The following is a 26,326-nucleotide window of genomic DNA, read 5'->3' on the forward strand; positions in this document are numbered from 1 at the left end:
TTGTAGTATTTATTTTCTCTATTTAAAATCATTATTATTTTACTTTAAATCTTTATATCATAATTATTGTACTCTAGGTTTACATCTTATCTATTAGTTGAAGAGTTAACTAACCTAAAGTTATTTGCTTTGATTGAAAGTAGACTACCAGGAAGCAAAGTTATTATTGTACTCTAGGTTTACACTATAAGTATTTCTCAAGAAGCAAAAGAGACTACCTTTAGTCAACTATATCATCGACTATGGCCATCATAATGGTCGAGTTTTCATCTAAGTTGAGAGCTATGCTCTCCCAAATATAAGCCTCTCAATTTACTTAAGAGCAAGGTTTAAAATTTCAACTCGTGCCGAGATTTTGATCTCAGATTGGAAAGATAGAGTTTCGGTATCATATCGTGCCGTGCCGACACAGTTTCGATATTTTTTATTTATCTATAGTAATTATAAGACAAATATGTTTATTGTGTATATAAAAATAAGTTGTATATTGATTTATTATAAGTTCTCAATTATTGAATAATTTAATATTGTTAGAAAAAATAATTAAAAATAGTTTTATTTAAATAGAATTGATATATTAATAATTCAAATTAAAATGAAAGTATCCATAATAATAATAATTGATCCTGTCCGAACCAGGAGTCAACGAACGCTGGGGATGTGGCGCTCCCTACTAAATCCTCAGGTGCTCCGGCGAACCTGCAACAAAACCGAGCCGGGGGGGGGGGGTGTCCCGGCGACGGCCCTCCGACGCTCAAGTCAGGCGAGGAAATAGCAAAGAAGTGGCTTCAGAGATCCAGACGCGCGTACCTCCGGTGAAGAAATGGAGGCCTTATATAGAACTATCGAAAGAGCCCAGGCACGTCAATCGAAGCAGTCATCTACTTTAGACCATACCCAAGTATGGGCCTGTCAGAAGAGCATATATGAGGCCATACTGCTACTGTATCCACCTCTCCCTGATGTGACGGCGGGATCTTCCATCGTGCAATCTTGTGTACGGCCTTATCATCAGACGTGCCTTCTCTGACATCCCATATCTCGAGACAAGCGCATAGGCCGCTCGGCTACCTTTGTACCCTCGCCCTTATCTTGGCCAAGCGGACCACCCGCTCGGCCCTTAGATCCTCCTGCCTTGGCGTCAGAAACCCAAGCCCATGGATGGGTTATCTATAGCTCCGCTCGGACCATTATCCGCTGGGCCAGCCCTCCATCCGTCCTTAGGCTGGGACCCTTCAGAGGGTGGGCCCCCCATTCTTACCGCCGGATCAATAATAATATAAATTAATTCAAGATATTACTTTATATTAATAATAATTATATAAATTAACTATTTATTCATTTAATTAATTATTAATTAAATAATATATATTTTAAATAGTAAAAAAAATATCAAGTAATTTTTTTTAAAAAATATCAGAATATAAATATAATTTATTAGATTTTTTTAAAATTTTTTTATATTTTTTTAAATTTTTTAAGAATTTTTTAAAAATTTAAATGAAATTTAAAATAATAAAAAATATATTAGAATATAAATAAGAATTATTATATATATTTTTTAAAATTTTAAATAAAATTTAAAATATTATTTTTTCAAAATATTAATTAATAAAATTTATTTAATTTATTTTAATTTTAAATATATTTGATTAGGATAATTTATTTAGGGTTTATAAAAGCTTTTTTGAAATATCACACATCCTCCTTAGCAATTTTTAAATTAATTAAATAAAATAAATAATTATTAAAAAAGAAAAAAAACCTGCGTATGCGAGATCACCCGCGATGATCGTGGGTGATCCCACGGGGGCGTCCGGTGGCACTGGAAGCGTCGCCGAATGCCTCCGGCGGCGTCGGAAGGGTGGCCGGAAGCATCTGGCGACCCTGCCGAACGCTTTCGGCGCCGTAGAAGGCGTCGCGCACAACGCCTTCGGTGCTGAAGGCGTCGCGGAACATCGGTGGAGCCGTCCTGCTTTTCCTCCGGTGTCGACGGAGGCGTCCCGCGTCTCTTCCGGCGCCGTCGAGACAGGGACGCCTCCCGTGCCGGTTTCGGTCGCCCGGCGGAACCGTAAAAACCGTCTGTGCTGGGCGGCATGGAACGACATTGTTGGAACCTCAAGGTTGTTTTGATGTGATCAAACAAGTTAAGTTAGATCCTATGATTTATTGAACCCTGTGTCTAAGTGTGCGGTAGCTTAGGAGCACAGGAAGTCGAGCGGAAGATGCGACTAGCGAGAAGGACGGCATGGGAGAGTGTCGACGGGCTCGGTGCGTCTGAGGGATGAGGCGCCATGGAAGAGTACACCGGTGGATGAGAAGAACGTGCGCGACGTTCGAGGGACGAGAAGCCGGAGCGGACGTCTACTTGAGGAGAAGGCCGAAATTGGGTTCGGGTGAGCCTTATTTCGATTGACCGAAATCACCCAAGCGAGCGGAGCCGGAGCGGAAGACCTGGAACGAGGCGAGCAACACCGGAGCAGAGAGACCGGACCGAAAAAGTCAACCTTGTTGACTTTAAGGGTGCGGGCGCCCGGAGCGATTCCGGGCACTTGGAACCTAGTTTTATCCACGGTCGACGTGGATGTTGACCGTTGCGAAGAAGATAATGTTTTATCCCCTTCCAGGCGCCCCGACCAAGGCTATAAATACAGTTTTGGTCCAAAAGCTTTACAACAACAAGTATTTTGTAATACAACACTTGTGCGCTCTTCATTGTTAGTTTAGCTTCTCATTTTATGTGCTGTCACTGCTGTAAGAAGCTTCTTCGCCTGAAAGAGATCGTTAGTGTATTAACTTCCTTGGATTAACAACCTCCTTGGTTGTAACCAAGTAAAAACTGCGAGCCTCGTCCTTTAGTTCATTTCTTTAATTATTTATGCAAGTGTTATTTTAAAGTCCGAGAAGGGTATCTTGTTTAATTTGTGTAACGCTATTCAACCCCTCTTCTAGCTGGCCAACCGGGGACCAACAAGTGGTATCAGAGCCAGGACGCTTCAGGAGGACTAATTGCCGAACGAAGCACACGAAATGACCGGACCAAGCATCTTCCCACCAAAGTTCGAGGGGGAATTCAATAGTTGGAAGAAGAGAATGGAGGTATTTTTAAAACAGACTTCGATTATTATTAATAATGGAATTCGGTTTTGAAGCATCCGAAGGCAAGAAAAAATATCGATGGACGAAGAAGGAACAAGCTGACTTCGTGGCAAACGACAAAACAGAGTTTCATCTGCTAAGCGTTCTCCGACCACAAGAAGTCAACCGGATCGGTGCTTACGGGTCCGCCAAGGAGCTATGAGAAAATTCCTGGAACTTTACGAAGGAACCTCGGGAGCGAAACTTGCGAGACGGGACTTACTTCGTAACCAGATCAGCAACCTCCGACGATTGCACACCTTCACTCGAGGATTAAGGAGCTCATCACCGGACTTTCGAATCTCGGAGAAACGGTAAGTAACCGAGATTCGCTAAGGTACACTTTTAATGCATTCCCTAGGAATATAAAATGGGCATCACTAGTAGATGCCTTCTATATCTCTAAGGATCTAGAAATTGTTACCTTAGAAGAATTATTTTCGACTTTTGAAGTCCATGAGTCGAGATGTGCAGATATGAAGAAGGAGCCAACGCATTATATTGCCCTTAAGGCAAGGATGGACGAACAAGACTCAGAATCTATTGGTCCCTGTGGTTGTTTTGATGTGATCAACCAAGTTAGGTTAGGTCCTGTTTGGTTTTGATCCCTGTGTTTAAGTGTGCAGGAGCTTAGGAGCGCAGGAAGTCGAGCGGAAGACGCAGCTAGCGAGAAGGACGGCACGAGAAGGGAGCCGACGGGCTCGGTGTGTCAGAAGGACGAAAGAGCTGCGGAAGAGTACACCGGTGGACGAAAAGAATGTGCGCGTCGTTCGAGGGACGAGAAGTCGGGGCAAAAGCCTGCTCGAGGAGAAGGCCGGAAATTGGGTTCGGATGAGAACTATTTTGGTTGATCGTAATCACCCAAGCAATCGGAACTTCGAAAGCTAAAGAGAAGATGAAGAGATGCTGGAAAAGCAGCTGGAGGCGCCCTTAACAATCGTTAGAGGCGCTTCTGCCCTCTCAGCTTGAGGGTGTCCTCAACTGGGTCAAACAGACCGTTTGCGAGCGGATAAAGTTTTATCCGCTTATCCCCTTAGAGGCGCCTTCAACCCCATTGGAGGCGCCTTCAAGACTCGAGATAGAATTTCGAGGAGCTATATAAAAACCCCTGGAGCTAGGAATTAATCATTCAACTCAGTATTCAATTCCTAGCAACTCTTAGAGCTTTCTTAGTGTGTAAAAGGCTTCTCCGCGTACAGTGAAGGAGACATTTCTAGTGGAGCTTTTCAACTGCCTTGGATTAACAACCACGTAGGTTGTAACCAAGTTAAATTTCTTGTCTCTTCTTTTCTGTTATTTTATTTTATTATTGTTGCTGTTTTAGAGTTGAAAGAACGAGGAGGATATTTTCTTTTTGCAGGCAATTCACCCTTCCCTCTTGCCGGCCCCGCTGCACCAACAAGTGGTATCAGAGCCCGACAGCCTCATAAGACTGACCGCCGATTGAAGCATCAAGATTAAGACGATGGCCGACGCAAGTATTCATCCCTCAAAATTCGACGGAGACTTTGCTACATGGAAACGCAAAATGGATGTATTCTTCAAAACAGAATTTGATATTCTTTTAGTTATGAAATATGGTTTTGCAGTCCCTAAAGACAAGGAACAATACAACTAGACGAAAAAGGAACAAGTTGATTTCGTGGCTAACGGAAAGGCAGAGTTCCATCTGCTCAGCATTCTGCCGCCCCAGGAGGTAAGCCAGATCGGAAGCTACGATTTCGCCAAAGACCTCTGGGAAAAATTCCTAGTGCTCCACGAAGGCACCTTAGACGCGAAGTTAGCAAGGCGCGACATCCTCCGGACTCAGCTTACAAATCTCCGGATGAACAATGGCGAGAAGGTAGCGCGACTTCAAGAAAGAATAAAGGAACTAATAACTCAACTGAACAACCTCGGAGAATTGGTAACAAATAGAGACTCGATCCGGTATGCGCTCAACACCTTCTTAAGAACTTCAGGATGAGCGTCCTTAGTAGATGCATACTATATCTCTAAGGACTCTGAGGTAAGTACGCTAGAAAATTTATTTTCTACATTTGAACTTCACGAATCTCGAATTGCAGAACCTAAACAAATAGAGAAGTCAAATCTCAATGTTGCCCTACAAGCCGAGATGGACGATCCTGACTCTGAAACGTCGATCGACGAAACTGAAGCGGCGCTATTGATAAGGAAGTTAAATAAGTTTATTAAGACTAATAAATTTAGATCGCAGTCGAGAAAGCATCAATGCAACAGAAGAACTGTCCGATGCTACAACTGTAATGAGGATGTGCACATCAAGGATGATTGTCCAAAATTGAAGAAAAGGGACAAGGAGAAGTCCCAAAGACCAACGTCCTCTAAAACCTAGAGTCTGAAGGTTATATGGGATGAATCATCATCCTTCGAATCTGAAGTCGAAGCCTTCTTGTGATTAGCCTGGATGGCCAACCATCAAATTGAAGAAGAAACCAGCTCAGAGATGAGCATAGATGAAGGGGGAGGATCATCAGAAGAAGAAAGCTGCGATGAAGGGGGAGCATCAGAAATTGAGGTAAGTAAGGTACGTGCTCTAACTCCCAGCAGTCCTTTCAGTTCATTAAAGTGCTTACCAAAGATTTAGTTAAATTAGAAAAGGAAAATGACAAGTTAAAATTAAACTTAGTAAAAGCATGTCCTCTAGAAATGTACGATAATCTAAAATTAGAGAATGAAAAATTGAAAATTGAAATTGAAAAATTGAAAGATGATCATGCATGCTTAAATAAATTTCAAAAATCAAAACTTAAGTTGTATGGAAAATACATCAGGGGCAACTCAGAAAAATTCCCAATAATTATGTACCCCTTAAATTTTTGATTAATTCTGTATGAAGGAACCTATACTGGGTTCCAAAATCATTTCTAAATTAATTTTTTTAAGTTAGCGCTTTCAGCAAGAAAAATTAAACAGATAATTTCTTTATGAGGTTTTGTATAAAAAAGTGGTTGTTGCTCCAATAACCAAGAAGGCCTAGTGCCTCTCTACTGTCTGGAAGGTAAAATATTAAAATAAAATATTTAATTAACTTATTGATAAAGCATGAAAATAGAAATTAGATAATTCTTTAACAAGTGTTTTTAATATTTTTTTTGAAAATTTCTCAAAAATATTTTGTTTAAATTGCCTAAAGGTTAGAGTTCTTTGTTAACTTAAAATTGATTTTGAAAAATTCCTACCCCGTTTTTGCTATGATCAAAGGGGGAGAGATAGGAACAAGTTTAGGGATTATTAATATTTTTAAAATTTAGGGAGTTAATATTTTTTTTAAAAAAAATTGGTACTTAAATCTTTTTTTTTGAATAGGAACAAGTTAATATTTTTTTTGTTAGAAAATTGTAAATTCTAGTTATTGCAATCTTTGTGCTTAAAATGTTAGTTTAGTAATTTCTTTAAATTACTTTTTGTTTGATTTTTTTCCTAACTTGAACTTGGGTTGATGCACATCAAAAAGGGAAAGATTGTTGGTCCCTGTGGTTGTTTTGATGTGATCAACCAAGTTAGGTTAGGTCTTGTTTGGTTTTGATCCCTATGTCTAAGTGTGCAGGAGCTTAGGAGTGCAGGAAGTCGAGCGGAAGATGCAACTACTGAGAAGGATGGCACGGGAAGGGAGCCGACGGGATCGGTACGTCGTACCGAAGGACGAAAGAGCTGCGGAAGAGTATACCGGTGGACGAGAAGCACGGCGTTCGAGGGACGAGAAGCCGGGATGGAAGCCTGCTCGAGGAAAAGGCCGAAAGTTGGGTTCGGGTGAGCTCTATTTCAGTTGGCCACAATCACCCAAGCAATCGGAACTTTGGAAGCTAAAGAGAAGATGAAGAGATGTTTGAAAAGCAACTGGAGGTGCCCTCAACAGTCGTTGGAGGCGCCTCTGCCCTCTTGGCTTGAGGGCGCTCTCAACAGCATTGAGGGCACCCTCAATGCCCTTGAGGGCACCCTCAACTGGATCAAACAGACCGCTTGCGAGCGGATAAAGTTTTATCAGCTTATCCCCTTCGAGGGGCCCTCAACCCCATTGGAGGTGCCCTCAAGACTCGAGATAGAATTTCGAGGAGCTATATAAAAACCCTTGGAGCTAGGAATTAATCATTCAACTCAGTATTCAATTCCTAGCACCTCTTAGAGCTTTCTTAGTGTGTAAAAGGCTTCTCCGCGTACAATGAAGGAGACATTTCTAGTGGAGATTTTCAACTTCCTTGGATTAACAACCACCTAGGTTGTAACCAAGTTAAATTTCTTGTCTCTTCTTTTCTGTTATTTTATTTTATTATTGTTGTTGTTTTAGAGTTGAAAGAACGAGGAGGGCATTTTCTTTTTGCAGGCAATTCACCCATCCCCTCTTGTCGGTCATGCTGCACCAACAGAATCCTCCATTGAGGACGAAGAAACGACATTGATGGTAAGGCGATTTAAGAAATTAATTAAATCTAGAAAAACTAACCATTCGCAGGGTAGAAAGAAAAGGACGATCAGTTGCTACCACTACAACGAAGAAGGGCACGTCAAAGACAACTGCCCCAAGATAAGGAACAAGGACAAGGACAAAGGAAAGAAGCCTGCCCAAACGAATAAGTACAAGACACTAAAGACGACGTGAGACGATACGTCGTCCGAATCGGAAGTCGAGGCTTTCTCCGAACTGCATTAATGACAAGTCATCAAGACGAATACGAAGAAAGCTCTTCCGAAATGAGCATCGAGAGCATCGATGAAGGGGGAGCCACATTCGAAGAAAGCAGCAGTTCAAGGGGAGTCACGGATAACGAGATCGACAAGGTAAGTCAGGTATGATCTCTCCCACCTGATATGTTATTTAAGTTTGTAAAATTATTAACCAAAGATTGTTGCAAACTTGAAAAAGAAATTAAAAATATAAAATTAATTCTAACAAAATCTTGTCCATTAGAGGAATTTGACAAAATAAAACTAGAAAATGAGTTTTTGCAAAAAGAAATAATGAACATGAAAAATAATGCATGCTCATATAACACAAGTTTTAGAAAATTCAATAATCTAAATTGGTATTTTAGATATCACAAAGGATAAATTAGAAATATTTCAAAGAAATATTCCCTAGGAAATACCTAATCAATCCTGTTCGTTGAAACTTATATTAGGTTCCTAAGTCTTGCCTAACCTGAACCTTTTGTAGACTTTGAGCTTTCAGCGAGAAAATTAAACGTTAAATTTCTTTATGCAACTTTGTCTAGAAGTGGTTGATGATCTAATAACCAAAAAGGCCTAGTGCCTTGCCACAGCCTGGAAGCCAAATATTGAAATAAAATATTTAATTGACTAACTGATAAAACATTAAAAATTAAAATTGGATAATACTTTGAATAGTTATTCAAGTTTTTGAAAATTCTAATCTATTTAACTTAAAGTTTTTTTTTGTGCTTTACCAAAATGTATTTTACATGTTGCACAAATTTAAATTAGTAATTTTTTTTAAAAAAATTTTACTTAGAATTTTTTTACTTAAAGTTTTTTTTTCAGATTTACTTTACCAAAATTTCTACAAAAAATAATTCTAGAAAATTTGTTTAACGGAGAATTTTTTTTTACTTAGAAAATGTTTCTAAAATTATTACATTTTTAGAGCTATCAAAATTGTTCTCAATATTTTCAAAATCAGAGTTTACTTAGAAATTCTTTTTTACTTCAAAATTTCTCATTTTTAGCTTAGATTTTTTTTTTTTAAAAAAAATTTACTTAGAAATTATTTTTATATCAAAATAATTTTCAAATTGTTTCAAAGTTTTTTTCAAAGTTATTATCCTTAGATGTTTCTTAGTACCCCATTTTTGTGTGATCAAAGGGGGATGATCCTATCCGAATCGCCGAACCAAAGGACGCTGGGCACGTGACGCGCTCCTAGTCGATGGTGTAGGTCTCCGTCTGGTCGCACGGATCTCCGGCGAACCTGCACAGAAGTCGGGCCGGGAAGGGGTTCCCGGCGGCGACCCTCCGACGCTCAAGTCAGGTAAGTGGTGGAAAAAGGAGCTCCCAAGCTTGTAGAATGCGTACCTCCGGCGAAGTCTACGGCTCTTTATATAGGGCGATGAAAAAGCTCCTACACGCCTATCGAGGCGCGTGTGTGTCCGCAGCCCATGCCTCGGTGTGTACCTGTCAGAGAGCTTACCTGACGCCATACTGCGACAGTCCCATTGCGCCTTCGATGGGACAACAGGACACCCCGTTGTCAGACTAGGAGTATGGCCTAGCCATATGATTCGACGGCTGTCAGAAGATGTTCCCCCCTCTTTACTGCTCATAATCCGGGGCGTCTGACCGGCTGGACAGGGAGTCCGTCCGGCCGGCCCTTCCTCCTTTTACGCGCTGGCCGGACGACACTCACCTCGCGTCCGGCCTGCCGTTGACATTGGTGTGCTGGGGAAATTTCCAGTAGGCGCTATGTAGAGACTGTTAGCAGTGTCATTTTTTCCTGGTTCTTCCGCTCGGCTCTTAACTACTGTTTCGACAGAGCGTCGGAACCCCGACCCGGTCAGGGCGCCTTTTACTACCGAATGTCCCTTGGTCGGCCGATCGGTCTTGTCCATTTCTTCCAAGTCCGGTCGGCTCACCCTTCTCCGGCGGGTTGCTTGGCCATTTGACCTCCACGTGGCATTGACCCCTCGTTAGGGGGTCCCGGGCTCTTACCACCGGATCACTTGCCTTCCCTTCGAGTCTAGTCGAAGGAGGCGAAGTCCGACTGACTGGACTGCCGATCTGACAGAACAACGATCATGGCATTGGGCCGCTCGGCCAGGCCTAATGATGCTCGTCCATTCGGCGGTATCTGGTCCGTGCCTTGTGGTCTCTTGGACCCCATGTCCGATGCTCTCCCCTACTATTCATCACGTGCACTGCGCACGGTAAGGGGAGCTCATTAAATGCGGCCAGTATCCCGCTGACACGTGGCGATCATGCGTTTGTCAGCGTATGGCGGTGGCGTCACTTCCGATGGGACAGCCGCCATTTGAAATGGACGGCTGGATGATGACCTCGTTATCGACGACCTGGATCGGATGGTGGAGGTTGCTCCCGGGCGGCGATATAAAGCCCGCGACTCCGTTTCCGCCGCCTTGTTGCTTCATCCTCCTCCGGCGCTTCTCTGCTCGTTTTTTTCTCCGGCGACCTCGCCCCTCCACTCTTCGGCAAACCCCAGGCCTCGTCGATCATCTTTCTTGCTCGTAAGACCCTCTTTCTTGTTCCCCAACATTTTCTTCTCTTTGTTACTCGTTTCCTTCAGTCGGTTTTCCTCCATTCCTTGCTTGAACCTTCCCTTTTGGTCCCGTATTCTCGTCTTTCGCCCATGACTAGTACTTCGCAGTCAACCGGCGGTGCTCCGGGTCTATGGTACACGACCATGGAAAGCCGGTTCGACGAGGAGGACGCCTTGCGCCTCACTCGAACCTATGACCTGCCGACCGACCACCAAATAGTGTTAACCACACCGGCCGATCGGCCTCATGAACCGCCGCCCGGCACCGTTCTTTTCTTCCGAGACCAATTTCTGGCCGGACTGCGTTTTCCACCCCACAAGTTTTTCTTAGAAGTTTGCAATTATTTTCGCATTCCGCTCGGCCAGGTAGTTCCCAATTCTATTAGGCTGCTGAGCGGAGTGATAGTTTTGTTCAAACTGAACGGCATCCCCTTAGACCCAAAAATATTCCACTACTTCTACTATCCCAAGCAGGCCGAGTGGGCTACTTTTGTTTTTCAATCTAGGATAGGTTTCGTCCTCTTCGATAGCATGCCGAGCTCCAACAAATATTGGAAGGAGCATTTTTTCTATATACGTTTTCCCGAGCGGCCAACTTTTCGCACCAAGTGGCAAACGGCTATGCCAGCGCAACCGGAGCTCGGCAAGTTTAGAGGCGACGCGGCCTACCTTCATGCAGCCGAACGGCTAGTTGGTCAGCGTTATCATATCGACAAGCTGCTCCTTCCGGGAGTAATGCACATATTCGGCTTGTCTTCTACCACAGCCGATCTGCCCTGCAGCATGAGTAAGTTCCCTTATTTTCCCGTTTGTTTTGTTCTAACTGATTTATTTTTTGCTTTTGCAGCTGAAGTCATGTGGCGCGCCAAGGCAACCGAAAAGCTCAAGCTGAAAGCCGCTCAGATTGAGGCGGCGAAGAACAAGGAGGTCGCCGAGCGGGGCCTTGGATCCGCTGATCCGACCGGCGAAACAAGTGAGGGGACTCAGGAGGTCCCTGAAGCCTTAGCCGCTGCTGCCTTTCACGACGAGGCAGCGGGCGGCATTGAACCTTCTAACCAAGCTGAGGTAGAGGGCCGTTCGGCAGATGATGTTCCGCTAGTCACTCTGAAGTGTCGACGACCGGAATCTTCCTCTGCCTCAACTCCACTTGATGAGCCCCAGTCCGAGCGGGGCGCGGATACTCCGGTGCTGTCCGTGATGGTTTCCCTCGAGAGTACTCCGACCCCACATGGCTCTCCGAGGGCCAGCTCTGAGGTGCCGCCTCCCAGCCCTTCAAGAACCCTGCGCCGTATCAGGCGTTTGGGCAAGCTTCCTTCCTCGTCCACCGGTGGGCCATCCGATAAGGCCGTTGCTTCTCAGAGCGAACCGAGCAGCCAGAATTTAATTAAAACCGTTCTGCGCCTTCCTTCGGAGGCGTACATGGCTGCTGCTGATCGGCCAATGGTCCCTGAGCAGCAGATTACCTTGACGGGCCCTCTTGCCCAAGCTTGGGTGGACGCTCGGCGTCGAATAGCCAAGATGACTCTCGGACAGCTCGGCGACAGCAACCTACAACAGGCCACCGGGGTATGCTCTGTTTCTTTGTTTGCGTATTTGAATTATGTTTTTAACCTGTCCACATTTGCTAGCAGAACTGGGTTGAGCAGATCGCCATTAGCGATCGATTGGCCGAACTGGAGGACGAGTTGAAAAAATAAAAAGCTGCGGGGGGCACCGAGCAGTCGACGGCCGCTCTGGAGAAGGCCAAAAAAATATTGGAAGCCGAACGGAAAAGGGCTTCCGATCTGGCGAGCAAGGTCATTCGGCTTGAGGCGATGATCAAGCAGCGAGATAAAGAAATCAAGACGGCGACCACCCGGAAGCTTCAGGCCATCGATGATATGGATCGAATGAAGGTGGAGATCCGAGGGCTGGAGCAATGCATCAAGGATCTGGATGCTCTGCTGGCTACCGAGAATGAGAGCCGCTCGGCCGATCTCCAAAGGTTTGATGGAGACTTGAAGGATCTCCAAGCTGCCAGCGATGCTGCCCACGCCGCACTCAAAGAATATCAAGAGGGGGAGTCGGCCCGTTCTGACGAAGTGAGGAAGGCGTTCCTCCGCTCGGAAGACTTCGGAGAGAAGTTTACCGATAAGATATCCCTCACTTTCGAGGAGGCGATCAAGGCGGCGGTGGGCTATCTGAAGACCAAAGGCCACCTGCCTGCCGAGCTGACCATCCCCCCCGAGGACCTCGCGAGCGTGATGGACTCCATCCCCGACGCTCTTTTTTATTTTGATGTGTGAGGAGCGTTTTTATGAACTTTTTTGTATTCCCGCCGTTCGACCCAACTTGTTTCTGTAATGACTTGTTTGATTTAACTAATGAGTAATAGATGACCTTCTGCTCCTTTCACTTCTATTTTAGCAAGGCATTTTTCCCTTGTCACGCCAAAGTGTTCTTTATATCCTTTCCGCTCGGCACCACGCTTCTGTCCGGCTCAGTTCGATCGTCTTAATGACATCTATCATGCGACCGCGCAGCCGCTAGGCTTTCGAACGTAATCGCTCGGCATTTACATGCTAATATCCCTAACTTCCACTGACCAACTTTTTCAACGTGCCTTACCCCCAAAGGGGTTTTCCATACATTTTTGATAAGCGAGCCGCTCAGCAGTATGACCAGGCTATCGTTGATTGTATCATGTGACTGGCTATCCGCTCGGACGTTTATAGACGTCGGCTCGTCTCTCGATATTTAACGTCGGAGCTCGACGGTCTTCCGCTCGGACGTTTATAGACGCCTCGTCTCGATATTTAACGCCGACTCGGCGGTCTTCGCTTCGGCGCTTATAGCGGCTCTGCTCTCGATATTTAACGTCGGAGCTCGATGGTCTTCCTCTCGGAGGGTTTACAGCTCGTCTCTCGATATTTAAAGTCGGAGCTCAACGGTCTTCCGCTCGGACGTTTATAGACGCCAGCTCGTCTCTCTATATTTAACGTCGGAGCTCGACGGTCTTCCGCTCGGACGTTTATAGACGCCGGCTCGTCTCTCGATATTTAACGTCGGAGCTCGACGGTCTTCCGCTCGGACGTTTATAGACGCCGGCTCGTCTCTCGATATTTAACGACGGAGCTCGACGGTCTTCCGCTCGGACGTTTATAGACGCCGGCTCGTCTCTCGATATTTAACGTCGGAGCTCGACGACCTTTACGGCTAACTTTAACTGATTATATACGCCCTGCCGAGGGGCGAGGGGTCTTCGTTATCGAGCGTGCGGCTCGTACAATATACCCCCGGCCTAACAGTCCGGGGCCTTCGATATCGAGCGTGCGGCTCGGATACAATTCCCCCTGCCGAACGACGCGGGGTCTTCGTCATCGAGCATTCGGCTCGTATATTTATATGCCCCGGCCGAACGGCACGGGGTCTTCACGCAGTAAGCCGTTCGGCGGAGAATGTTCAATGTGTTTTCATCTTTTTGCTTCCTGCATTACAAGTACATAGGCGACTAGCATATACACAAAAATAAATTACATTCGTGCACCTTTCATCCAGCTCGATAAGGCTGGAGATGATTTGCACTCCACGGTCGATCCAGCTGCCGCCCGGCTTCATCCTCCAAATAATATGCGCCCGAGCGGAGCTTTTCAATAACTTTGAAGGGGCCCGCCCACGGTGCCTCCAGTTTGCCGACGTCGCCGACCGGCTTGACTTTCTTCCAGACGAGATCACCGACCTGGAATGATCTGGGGATTACGCGGCGGTTGTAGTTTTGCTTCATCCGCTGCCGGTACGCCATCAGCTGAACGGACGCCTTGGCTCGCTCCTCGTCGACCAAATCCAGCTCCATATTCCTCCGTTCGGCGTTGCCATCATCATAGCTCATCCTCCGGACGGACTCAACACCGACTTCAACCGGAATGACCGCCTCGCCGCCATAGACCAAATGGAACGGTGTGACGCCCGTCCCTTCCTTCGGAGTCGTTCGGATGGCCCATAAGACGCCCGGCACTTCATCCGGCCAACTTCCTCCCAAATGGTCGAGCCGAGCGCGCAGAATATAAAGAATTTCCCGATTGGCCACTTCGGCTTGACCGTTGCTTTGGGGATAAGCCACGGACGTGAAGTGTTGCTCGATGCCGTAGCTTTTTCACCAATCCTCTAGTATCTTCCCTGTGAATTGCCGCCCATTATCTGAGACCAATCGGCGAGGGATGCCGAACCGACAGATGATGTGTTGCCAGATAAATTTTTTGACCATCTGTTCGGTGATCTTGGCTAGCGGCTCGGCCTCCACCCACTTGGAAAAATAATCAACCGCCACTAGCAAAAATTTCCGCTGCCCGGTCGCCATCGGGAATGGACCAACAATATCCATTCCCCATTGATCGAACGGACATGAAACTGTTGATGCCTTCATTTCTTCTGCCGGTCGGTGGTTGAAGTAATGGCACTTTTGGCATGAAAGGCACGTTGACACTGTCCGAGCGGCATCTGCTTGTAAAGTCGGCCAGAAGTATCCAGCTAGCAGGATCTTCTTAGCTAGTGCTCGTCCGCCCGGATGTCCTCCGCACGATCCTTGATGTACTTCTTGGAGGATGTAAGCCGAGTCCTCCGAGCTCACGCATTTCAACAACGGGCGTGAGAAAGCCTTTTTATAAAGCTAATCGCCAATGAGTGTGAACCGACCGGCTCTCCTCCTTAGCAGGTGGGCTTCATACTCATTGGATGGTGTGGCGCCCGAGCGGAGGAACTCTATGATGGGCGTCCGCCAGTCGCTTGGAAATGTGAGGCATTCCATCCGGTCGACGTGCGCCACCAACAGTACTTTTTCAATTGACTGCTAAATGGCGACCAGCGTTATTGAGCTCGCGAGTTTGGCTAACTCATCAGCTACTTGATTTTCTGCTCTGGGTATCTTCTGGACAATAACTTCTCTAAAATCGGCTTTCAGCTTCTCGAAGGCTTCAGCGTGGAGCTTGAGCCGAGCACTATTGATTTCGAAGGTACCAGAGAGTTGCTGAGCGGCCAATTGCGAGTCCGAGTGGAGTGTTACCCGACCGGCTCCCACATGCCGGGCAGCCTGCAAGCTAGCTATGAGGGCCTCATACTCCGCCTCATTGTTGGTAGTTTTATAATCCAGTCGGACGGATAGGTGCATCTTTTCTTCTTGTGGGGAGAGCAGCAATATTCCAATCCCGCTTCCGAGCCGAGTGGACGACCCATCCACATATATTCTCCACATAGCTTCCGGCTCCGGCCTTTGCACCTCAGTCACAAAATCGGCCAAGGATTGCGCTTTGATCGCCGAGCGGGGCTGGTATTGGATGTCAAATTCACTTAGCTCTGTCGTCCATTTGATGAGCCGTCCGGATGCCTCTGGATTTAGTAGAACACGTCCGAGCGGGCTATTGGTTTTGACAATAATGGTATGCGCTAGGAAATATGGACGAAGGCGCCGAGCGGCGAGGACCAGAGCGAAGGCTAGCTTTTCGAGCCCAGTGTAGCGAGATTCAGCATCTTTTAAAATGTGACTAAGGAAATACACAGGCTCCTCTCCGCTCGCCCTCACCAATGCTGAGCCGATTGCCTGCTCGGTCGAGGATAGATAAATACAAAGTGGCTCGCCAATAGTCGGCTTGGCTAATACCGGGAGCGAATTCAGATATGCCTTTAAATCTTCGAACGCCCGGTCGCATTCTTCGTCCCAGTGAAATTTTGTAGCCTTGCGTAAGATCTTGAAAAAAGGAAGGCTCCGGTCGGCGGTTTTGGAGATGAATCTGGACAGAGCGGTTATCCGACCGGTCAAACGCTGCACTTCCCTTGTATTTCTTGGGGGCGGCATGTCTTGTAGGGCTTTCACCTTGCTGGGATTCGCTTCGATTCCAAATGCCCCCTTTTGCTCCGAACAGGCACTTCGGGGATTTAGCTTGACTCCATATTTGCGCAGCGTTCGGAAGGTTTCCTCCAAGTCTTTGAAGAGATTTGCCGCTCGGACGGATTTGATGAGAATGTCGTCCACATAAACTTCTAGGTTCCGCGATCCGTTCTCTGAATACTTTATTCATTAAGCGCCGATAGGTGGCTGCATTCTTCAATCCGAATGACATCACATTATAGCAATAAGTCTGCCGTCGTCACGGTGACCTTTTCATGATCTTCAGGCGGCGGCACTTGGTGATAGCCCCGGTAGGCGTCGAGCATCTGATTAATTCAATTGACCGTAGAGTTCACAAATGGTCTATAATCTTTTGGGCAGGCTTTGTTGAGGTCCCGAAAATCTATGCATACTCTCCACTTGCCGCCCGGCTTGGAGACTAGTACTACATTAGCCAACCAGCTAGGGAATTGGACCTCGCGTATATGCCCGGCTTCCAGCAGCTTTTCTACCTCCGCACGGATGATGGCATTCTGCTCGGCGCTGAAATCTCTTTTCCTCTGCTTTACCGGACGGGCGTCTGGTCGGACATGTAACTCGTGCTGCGCTATGCTAGGCGAATGCCAGGCAGCCCAAGTGTTGACCAAACGAAGACATCATGATTTCTTCTGAGGCATTGGATCAGCCTCTCTTTCTGCTCCTCTTCCAGATCGGACGCAATAAAGGTTGTGGCCTCCGATCGGGATGGGTGAATCTGCACTTCCTCTTTTTCTTCATAAATTAAAGAGGGTGACTTTTCGGTGATGGTGTTTACCTCGATCCGGGGCGCCTTCCGAGCGAAATTAGATTCTGCTCGGACCATCTCGATGTAGCATCGCCAAGCTGCTAGCTGATCTCCCCGTACTTCTCCCACTTTGTCCTCCACGGGGAACTTGATCTTCTGATGGAAGGTTGAGACGACCGCTCGGAATTCGCTGAGCGCCAGAATGACGTTGTAGGACGAGTGAGAGTCCACCACCACAAAGCTTGTTGTCCTTGTCCTCCTGAGCGGCTCTTCTCCCAACGAGGTAGCCAGCCGGATCTGTCCGACCGGCTGAACTTCGTTACCCGTAAACCCGTAGAGCGGAGTTGTCATGGGTAGAGCTCCCTGTGTCAACAAATATGCGGTGAATTGTGTAATTGGCTATTACCGCTTTGATGAGTAGAGCATCGTCGTGGGGTACTTCAACTCCTTCCAAGTCCCAAACTCGATTTCGGTCAGTTCGCCGTTCTTGGTGCGATAAGCGGCATGGATTGGAGCTAGGACGCCGCTTTCTTGATCATTGGAGTCTCCTCGGTCGCCCTGACAATACGTTGATTTCGCCTCGGAGGTATTGCTTTTATTTTCCTCTTCCCGGACGGTCGAGACCGTTTCTAGACGCCGCGATTCTCCCCTTGGGGGAACGGTGCGTCGGGTGTTGCTGTCGCCTATCAGCTCGCGTCCGATCGGCTTCTTGAATTCTCCGTCGCCTGTCGATCGAGGGAGACCGTCGTCCGGCACGGATGAGACACACGAAGGAAGACCGACAATTCCTTGTGTTATGCGTATCCGTCCGGTGGAAGGAGCAGAACATCGGGGTCCATTTCTTTTTTGGCTTGGGCCGGGCGGCGGCTACCTCTTGCACGTGGGACCTGGCATGGGGGGATCGGATTGCTTCGGCCCTTGGTCCTCTGGGCAGCTGATGAGTGATGTGTTGCTTCCGCTCGGCTGAAGGAGCCCGCTCGGTTGGAGTTTCTTTTTTCCTAGCCGCTTGTGCCTCTTCCACGTTGATGTATTCGTTCGCCCGGTGTAACATGTGATCATAGTCTCAGGGCGGCTTTCGGATGAGCGATCGGAAGAAATCCCCATCCACCAGGCCTTGTGTGAAGGCATTCATCATGGTTTCTGAGGTGGCCGTTGGAATGTCCATCGCCACTTGGTTGAACCGCTGGATATAAGCTCGAAGCGATTCACGGGCTTCTTGCTTGATGGCGAACAGGATCACGCTCGTTTTTTGATAGCGCCGATTGCTTGCAAAATGATGGAGGAAGGCCGTTCGGAAGTCCTTGAAGCTTGTGATGGATCCGTCCGGCAACCTCCGGAACCACCGTTGAGCCGATCCCGAGAGAGTGGTAAGAAAAACTCGGCACTTTACTCCATCTGTGTATTGATGGAGAGTGGCTGTGTTATCGAACTTACTCAGATGATCATCCGGGTCGGTTGTCCCATTGTACTCGCCGATCGTCGGAGGCACGTAGTGCTTGGGCAGAGGGTCTTGTAGAATAACCTCCGAAAATTGGCGATTGATCCGCTCGGGAGATGCGTCCACTCGGGGGGCTTTCCCTTTTCTGTTGTCTCGTCTTGGTATTTCATCCGAAGATGATCCCCGCTCTCGATTAGTTGCTATGGCTTCAGGAGGAGTGCGGAAGAGAGCCCGATGGAATGACACTGTCGCTGGTGGTGCTTCTGCTCGGCCACCCGATGCTGACGTGGCTTGCTGCTCTGGCCGCTCGGCTGTTGCCTTCTGTTTTTGCTCCACAAGCTTGGCGGCCCTTATCTCGATCAGAGCGTCGAGTTCCTCGTTCGAAAGCGTCACCATGTGTTGTCGTCCAGCCTCGTCCATTGTTCCCGTTCGGATGCAGGAGCGTTCCCACAGACGGCGCCAAATTGATCCTGTCCGAATCGCCGAACCAAAGGACGCTGGGCACGTGGCGCGCTCCTAGTCGATGGTGTAGGTCTCCGTCTGGTCGCACGGATCTCCGGCGAACCTGCACAGAAGTCGGGCCGGGAAGGGGTTCCCGGCGGCGACCCTCCGACGCTCAAGTCAGGTAAGTGGTGGAAAAAGGAGCTCCCAAGCTTGTAGAATGCGTACCTCCGGCGAAGTCTACGGCTCTTTATATAGGGCGATGAAAAAGCTCCTACACGCCTATCGAGGCGCGTGCGTGTCCGCAGCCCATGCCTCGGTGTGTACTTGTCAGAGAGCTTACCTGACGCCATACTGCGACAGTCCCATTGCGCCTTCGATGGGACAACAGGATACCCCGTTGTCAGACTAGGAGTATGGCCTAGCCATATGATTCGACGACTGTCAGAAGATGTTCGCCCCTCTTTACTGCTCATAATCCGGGGCGTCCGACCGGCTGGACAGGGAGTCCGTCCGGCCGGCCCTTCCTCCTTTTACGCGCTGGCCGGACGACACTCACCTCGCGTCTGGCCCGCCGTTGACATTGGTGTGCTGGGGAAATTTCCAGTAGGCGCTATGTAGAGACTGTTAGCAGTGTCATTTTTTCCTTGTTCTTCTGCTCGGCTCTTAACTACTGTTTCGACAGAGCGTCGGAACCCCGACCCGGTCAGGGCGCCTTTTACTACCGAATGTCCCTTGGTCGGCCGATCGGTCTTGTCCATTTCTTCCAAGTCCGGTCGGCTCACCCTTCTCCGGCGGGTTGCTTGGCCATTTGACCTCCACGTGGCGTTGACCCCTCGTTAGGGGGTCCCGGGCTCTTACCACCGGATCATGGGAGAAGGAAAAGATGAAGTCTAGGGGGAGGTAGATTCTCAAATTAATGTTTTTTTAATTTTATTTTTGCACTTTATTGCAGAATTTATTGCTTTAACTTTATGTATGTTTACCCTATCTTAACTTGGGTTGCTTACATCAAAAAGGAGGAGATTGTTGGAACCCCAAGGTTGTTTTGATGTGATCAAACAAGTTAAGTTAGGTCCTGTGGTTTTTTGATTCATGTGTCTAAGTGTGCAGGAGCTTAGGAGCACAGGAAGTCGAGTGGAAGATGCGGCTAGCGAGAAGGACGTCACGGGAGAGAGTCGACGGGCTCGGTGCATCTGAGGGACGAGGCGCCGTGGAAGAGTACACCAATGGATGAGAAGAATGTGCATGACGTTCGAGGGACGAGAAGCCGGAGCGGAAGTCTGTTTGAGGAGAAGGCCAAAATTGGGTTCAGGTGAGCCTTATTTCGGTTGACCGAAATCACCCAAGCGAGCGGAACCGGAGCGGAAGACCTGGACCGAGGCGAGCAGTACCGGAGTAGAGAGCCCGGATCGAAAAAGTCAACCTTGTTGACTTTAAGGGTTCGGGCGCCCAGAGCGATTTCGGGCGCTCGGAACCTAGTTTTATCCACGGTCGACGTGGATGTTGACCATTATAAAGGAGATAAAGTTTTATCCCCTTCTAGACGCCTGGAACCCTTCTAGGGATCTCGACTAAGGCTATAAATACAGCCTTGGTCTAGAAGCTTTACAACAACAAGCATTTTGTAATACAACACTTGTGCGTTCTTCATTGTTAGTTTAGCTTCTCATTTTTTGTGCTGTCACTGCTGTAAGAGGCTTCTCCGCCTGAAGGTGATCGTTAGTGTATTAACTTCCTTGGATTAACAACCTCCCCGGTTATAACCAAGTAAAAATTGTGAGCCTCGTCCTTTAGTTCATTTCTTTAATTATTTATGCAAGTGTTATTTTAAAGTCTGAGAAGGGTATCTTGTTTAATTTGTACAGGGCTATTCAACCTCCTCTCTAGCCGGCCAACCGGGGACCAACAGACATTTCATACCCTGCTTAAGAGGTAGACTATCTTCGCCTATGAAGCCATCTCTCATCTGGTTACTTGTCCCTTTGATGTATTGAGTCTTCGATTCATTCCATGTATCATCCTTCATGTTTCACCTATGTAGTTTGCTTCCTCTGGTTCAGTTGCACTTTAATGCTCCTTATCTTGCAATCTCTTGAATGCCCCACGCTATCCTTTTTCAATCTATAACAAACCTTGAGTCATTGAATCATCATAAACCTTGGTCACACAAAATCATATTTCAACCAAGTCCTTGCACAACTTTATACACATATCATATACAAATGTAATGTTAACTTAGAACCTTTTACCCCAACATCAAAATTCATTCTTGCCCAATCACTTAGGGAAGGATTGCACAATTAATACTTTGTTGAGTTTGGAAAATTTGTAAAGTTTTTGCTCACATGTGGTAGCATGAGATTATGATCATATGCTTCAACTTGTAGGGACTAGCACCTTATATTTGAATTAGGATGTTTGAGTTTCCTTGTAGTACCTACCTAGAAGTGCTTCCCTGAAATATTTCATTGGGATGACCCAATCGTAGGTCTCTCAGAAGAGAAAGGAAACCTGACAAACTTTAAAATCAAGGAAACAAAATTGAGGTCGCCGGTGGTCAAGGAGCTTAGAGTCAAGCTAAAACTTCAAGAAGTACATCTCAGACACACCAAAGGTGGTCATGACATCATCAGGTTCCTTATGTTCACCAGCATCTTATCAAAGTTAGACAATTTTATATTGTAGTATTAACAAAACTATTAAAGTGTTTTAGAAGCAATACACGAAGCTATAGAGCGTCTAAGTGTCCTTTGGATTAGAATATATGTTTTTAGGGTTGTAAACAAGCTAAGCTGAGCCAAGCTTTGTGGTATTCATGCTTGTTTGATAAAGTAACCAAGCCAAGCCGATCTAAAATGAACCAAGCTTTTGAAATGATTGTTCAAGTTTGACTTAATTTCTTTTTTATGAGTTTGAGTTTGATTCATTTAGATGTTATTAAACTCTCAATTTAAGCTTGTTTGATTGTTTGAAACTTTTATATTTTTAGTTTGTTTGGTTGATTATTGAGTTTGATAATATAAACTTGTTTGCTTATTTTGATTCTTTATTTGTTTATTTAGCATGTTGATAAAAATTTTATTGATGAACATGGTTCCCAAATATTGTTTACGAACATTATTTACGAAGACTGTTTACGATCTTGTGTGTATTGAATGAACATAAACAAGCTTTTATTAAGCCGAATACCAAGCTTATTTATGAGCATTCGGTTCATTTAGAGCCCTAACCGTAAGTTACCTAGATGCTGAGTAGAGATTGTGCCCTAAAGGCACAACATTATAGAGTAGGATTTCAGGAATTTCAACATCAACTATCGATTTACATCATGACCTCCTTAATCCCAACGACACATAGGTCTACATAGGTCCTAACCATTTCAGCAATAGAATCTCCCACCTCCGTAATCTTATTGGTAGTTGCAACTTTATCATTTACATTTCTCAAATGTCACAACAGTATCATTTGGTACAACTCTACCCACCACCTCCATTACAATAGTTGTAATCACCACCACATAAGTCCCTATTGCATTCGTATCATCCTTCTCAAGACTAGAATCAGTTGCATTCAACACAAAAGGCAAGTAAATGGTCCTGAGTTGGAACACTTGTATGTCATCACTTGAGAGGAGGCATAGTGAGTGGGAGATTCAATTAGAATTGGAGATTCTGTTATCCAAAGTACCATTTTAGTTCGTAGTATTTCTATTAATATATTTGTAGATATTGGAACTCACTTTTTTTCTCTCTCTCTCTATTGAGTTTGTACACAAGTTTGGGAGCATACAATGGTCTAGCAGCATTGAGACCATCAGATTGAGTGTTGATGTTCGATTGGAAGGTTAAGGGTTGACACCATAGAAATGCATGAGCATCATTAACAAATTTTTGAAATGTAAGAGTTTTGCCAATGATAATGAGTTGAGAATGTGCGCATGATTTTTTTCTATTTTTCTATTGTTATCCTATTTCATTGTTCTTATTTTCTTAATTGTATTCTTATTGTAAGGGTTATTTTCTCCATATTTTATTTAAGTAATTAGACATATTTTTATCTTTTTTTATTTTTTTAAATAATTTTGAATATATTTACTTTTTTAGCTAAATAAATCGTAAATTTATTATTGACTTGAGGTATATTATTATACCTAATAATAATATTCTGTTTAATATAATAAAATTTATACTTCTCTAAATTAGATTATAAAAAATATGAATATAAAACTTTAATTAATAATTTTACATTTCAAAAAGTGAGAAAATTAAATTTTATAAAAAATAATATTCTAATTTATTAAAAAAATTTAATCCATATTTTTGATTCCAAATCTAAATGAAAAAAGTGAGAAATTTTTTTTAAATGTCAAAAGTCTATTTTTTTTTTTTTCCGTCTAAGGCATTAGATAGATTTAAGCCGATCCTACCCTTCGGTTGGCCAACTTGAGTAGCAGATTTTTTTTTAAAAAACTTATTTATAAAAAGGGTATTTTGAGAAAGAAGGGTGTTATTTGAGAAATATAAAAGTGCAGTACGCCTTTTTGAGAATTTGAAAACTTAAATGGGCCCTTTAATAAAATGGTCTTCTTAATATGCTCACCTAAATTTCCAGAACACAAAAGAGACAGAAATTCACGTAGCTACGGCCAAAACACAAAAAGAGAAACAAATAAAGAAAAGCCCTGCCCCGTCTGATGCTTTGTCCATCGATATGGTCCAGTTCAACTTGCAAAAGTAAATTGCTTCTCCCATCCTTCTGACACCACACCTTTTTTTTATTCCTATTGAAATGACTTTTATACCTCTCTACTTATATTTTATGATTTATCTAATAATTAGCGCTGCAATATCATCCTTTAAATCAAATCGTGGAGAACTTCGGTCATCTCCTCCTCTTCAATCTCTGGTAGCTAGAGGAGGACCACCATGGTCGTCGCGCTGCAGTCCTCGAGGCTCGCATGGACGCCGCCAAGCACGCCGTCTTCCACCTCTCTTGCCTCCTCCTCGCCTTCCATGACCTCTCCTTCACGCTCCTCTTCTTCGCCTCCGTCGCCGGCGCCTCCTGCCACAGCTGGTGGCTCCCTTGCAGCCTCTCCCTGACCACCTCTCTAGCGGTGATCATCGTGGTGCAGGTCGTTGTGCGCGCCTATTGGCAGATATTGTGGCGGCTGCAGAGGGAGCGTGAGGACGAGCGGGCTCTCGCGCGGTGCGTGCGGGAGATGCGGATGAAGGGTTTGGACTTCGACCTCTCCAAGGAGCCACAAAAGAGCTTGAAGTGGATGAAAAATTCAAGCGTGGATGTCAAATGGAGGTCGCTCGCTTGGTGCTCGCGCAACCTCGTCCCCATTTGCCTCCTTTCCGTTGTCGGAATCTTCTTCCCCGCCTTCTGATTCGTACTCTGCGGTTGATGCTCCACCAAAAAGTTATTCTTTTCCCTGCTCCAGCGCTCTGTTTTGCTCGCGACTACGACCATGTTTATGCTATTTTGGCAATTTCGATTGTCAACTTGTAATTCTTTAACTGTTCTTTCTTAGTCTATATTCAATTAGACGATCTTATCCAAAAAAAAAAAAAAAACTCGAATTTTTATCCAATAAGTCTGTTCTTGTTCATCTTCGCTGATTAAAGATCGAGTCTCCTCTTTGCTGTTCAACAACAAGCACTGCACACTTCGACAGAAGACATATTGCACCGATAGAGATTAGAGAAAAAGGTTTTATACTTGAGAAAGTTTTCAGAATATTTATCTTTTGTTAGTATACAAGAATTGATATACAAGATGATCTTTTTCATTTGATCTGAAGATGAACTAACAGATGATATTTTTCATAATAAAACAATTCGAAATAGACTAAATATATCTAGTAAATATGAAACTTTGATCCAATACTTAATGTAAAACTAAGGAAAGTCAATACAAATTGAAAATGATATCACGATTACAAATGAATCATTATCTACTGAGACAAATTAGGAATCAAACTTTTATAGCCATCAATCTTAAAAGAGAAGTATATTTATTCTTGGAAGCTCCATCATATATTTAAGATGACGAATCTTGCATTAGGAAAGTCTACAATTAAACCTGTAACAGCATTGTTAAATAAAAAAAACCTAGTTCAAAAAAAAAAAAAACAAAAAAAAAAAAAAACAAAACTAAAAAAGACATAAACCTAAAAGCAAGTGAGGGGAATGTGTCAGGAGAGGTGTGAAAAGCACATCTCCTTGCAAAATCAATGCTATTATTGCTATCGTGCACCATAAAAAAAACATTATTTTCAATAATGGACGTTGGACATTCTAGACACAAGACCAGAATAAAATAAAATTTATCAACCTCAAACTCAAAACCGAGGAACAATGTCTTTTGGCAACAACACTGACGTCATTAATTGAAAGTGCATGAGTCAAATAACAATAACCTAACACTCAGTTTATAATTAAGAAAGTCTTGATTGTGAAAAATATTAAAGTTAACTTATTTAGTATTACTAGATACATTGCAAAGTTCCAGTCCACTAATTGCTTGATAAAGCACATTAGATCGTCTCTACTAAGTGTTTGGTAAAGCACATTAGATGGTCTGATATCACTTTAATATGAAGTTGGAAAGATGATGCCATGATTAAGTTCATTCATGGATAACTAAGGAATTTAAGATGACATTTGGTTGGTGGATTTAGGAATAAGGAAATGGAATAATAGTAAAAGATAGTATTTAGATTGTGGGTTTACGAATGATAATTTGAGAATAATTTTAATATTTATGGGAATTAGTCAAACCCATATAATTAGATGAATTTTATTTTCATTTCTATTCTCATTTCATCTCATTATCAAATTCATATCCATAGTCATTCCAATTATTTAACCAAATACACCTAAGATTTGATTCTTAGCTGCTGTATATTAGAAAATATTTACTCAATCAATATTTCCTGACTCAAGTATCTTATGCTATAGCAAAAGGAAGCATGGTTAACAAAGTAGGCAACAATAGATTAGTTAAAAATTTACCTAAGTTGAATTATATTAAGGATAAAGTCTCTTAAGCTCTACTTTTATTAAACCCACTAATTAACAAAAGTAGGTAAAAATGTATTTACTCATTAGCTATTCAATCACTAGTAGAGTTTATAACAAAAATACTTTAAAAGTTGAAGGGTAAGATACGACAAATAAATAATAAGTATTATTGGGTTTTCTTGGAGGATTTATAGAATTTTTTTAGAATTTAAACAGAATTTATATAACACATTTAAGAGGATGAATCGATTAAGTTTAAAGAAAGTCTGTTTGAAATATTAATTAAGTAGAAGTTGATTGAAAAATAAACTTAGAATTTAATTAATTAAACATATGTTTCTAATCCTATTCACTTTATTATCCTTGATCCCTTCTTCTCTCCCTTATT

At 44.5% G+C, this 26,326-nt stretch overlaps 1 pseudogene; it reads left to right on the forward strand.

Annotated features, from left to right (window-relative positions):
- Positions 1-1,788: 1,788 nt before the first annotated feature.
- Positions 1,789-24,373, forward strand: LOC121998158 (annotated as a pseudogene).
- The last annotated feature ends 1,953 nt before the right edge of the window (positions 24,374-26,326 follow it).

Source organism: Zingiber officinale, chromosome 1A, assembly GCF_018446385.1.
Source record: "Zingiber officinale cultivar Zhangliang chromosome 1A, Zo_v1.1, whole genome shotgun sequence".
Taxonomy (NCBI): Eukaryota; Viridiplantae; Streptophyta; class Magnoliopsida; order Zingiberales; family Zingiberaceae; genus Zingiber; species Zingiber officinale.